The sequence below is a fragment of the Microtus ochrogaster genome, assembly GCF_000317375.1.
Source record: "Microtus ochrogaster isolate Prairie Vole_2 chromosome 14 unlocalized genomic scaffold, MicOch1.0 chr14_random_1, whole genome shotgun sequence".
NCBI classification, from domain to species: domain Eukaryota; kingdom Metazoa; phylum Chordata; class Mammalia; order Rodentia; family Cricetidae; genus Microtus; species Microtus ochrogaster.
In genome coordinates, this window is record NW_004949096.1 from 30,067,248 (window position 1) to 30,069,090 (window position 1,843).

A 1,843-nucleotide genomic window follows, 5' to 3' on the forward strand; every position below is an offset into this window, starting at 1 on the left:
TCAGAGGTCTGTCTGCCTCTGCCTCCCATATGCTGAGATTAAAGATTTAGGCCACCACATCTGGTTTAGCAGTTGTAATTTGTATGGCTGATCACCTGGGCTTTCTTTCCTTAGATGATAGCTGATGCCTTTTGTAGGATTTTTCTAAATTTAAACTCTCCTTTGAGACTGGGGCCTGGGGCTCCAGCTCATGGGTAAATTGCTTGCCTAGAATGCATGGGGCCCTTGGTTTGGTGTCCCAGAAAACACACACACACACACACACACACACACACACACAACCAGTCGGTGGTGGTACATGTCTTTTATCCCAGCACTTGGGATCAGAGTCAGGCGGATCTTCTGTGAGTTCGAGGCCAGCCTGGTCTGCAAGAGCTAGTTTCTGCACAGGTTCCAAAGCTATAGAGAAACCCTGTCTTGAAACACACACATACACACACAAAGACTAGAACTCAGGAAAAGTCATATGGTAATGCATATTAGTAGGATGAATTATGCCCAAGTATTGTTCAAGATCAATCTAGACAACATATTGATATCTTCATTTTAAAAACAACCAAACAGATAAATAATTCAAGAGAGACCAGAACAGTAGGTAACTAAGGAAGATAATTGGAGAATGGAGATACAGACCTGACATTTATAGGGTGACCACTGTGAACTTTACCTGTTATTCAGCTTTCACAAAAGGTGTTACCTATATTTTATTCATTCATTCATTCATTCAACAGCGATTTTGAGTACCAGGCACTTACTGAACCCCAGGGATCAAGTAACAGATTCTTGCTTTGGAAGTACCTACATTCTAGAAAGGAGGGAAACACTAGAAATTAATATGAGAAGAAAAGAAAATTAAAAATAACATATAATGTATATTAGTTAATATATAAATAAGGTGGTAAGTGCTTCATAAAACAAGGAAAAGAGAGCAAGTTAAGGGGGGCTTGGGAGTGGGGAGTGGGGCCTGTGTATTAAGTGATACATCGTGGGACAGGCACAGACCATGTGTGTACTCAGTTCCAATCATACCCCTCTCAAAAAAGAAAAGACCACTGAATGGAGAAAGGCAGGTTGTATTCAGCTATGGTGGGACACAACTACCTTGTCAGTTACTGAGGAAACTGAGGCAGACCTGGGAAACCTGTAACAACTCAGGCAACTTATCTCTAAGACCAGAAAGAACAAAAAGAAACGAGGGTTCATTAGTATCTAATAAGAATCCTTTTAGAGCCAGGTAGTAGTGGCGCACATGTTTAATCCCAGCACTGGAGAGGTGGATCTCTGTTTGAAGCTAACCTGGTCTACAGAGTGAGCTCAAGGACAGCCAGAGCTACACAGAGAAACCCTGTCTCAAAACCCAACAACAACAAAACAAAACCAACAAGAATACTTTTGGTGAAATGGTGGGGATGAAAGCCTGACCTGAGGCTGGGGATGCCACTCAGTGGGTGCAGAGCCTGTCAAGCCTGCAGAAAGGCTAGGGTTCACTATTAAATCAACGCTTTGTGAACTGATGCGGTAGTACATGCATGTCATTTTGTTTCTTGGGACAGGGTCTTTCTATGTAGCTCTGACTGTCCTGGACCTTGCTCTGTGATCAGGCTGGCCTTGAACTCACAAAGACTGCCTGCTTCTGAGTGCTGAGATTGTGTGGGCCAGGACCACTACACCCAGTGTTGTGATTATAGATTACCTTTTCAGAGAACCTGGGTGTGATTTCCAGCACACACGGTGTCTTACAACTGCCTGTAATTCTAGTGCCAGGCATCAAACACTCACATGGTATACATTCATGCAGGGAAAGTACTCACATACAAAATAAAATAAGCCAGGCAGTGGTGGC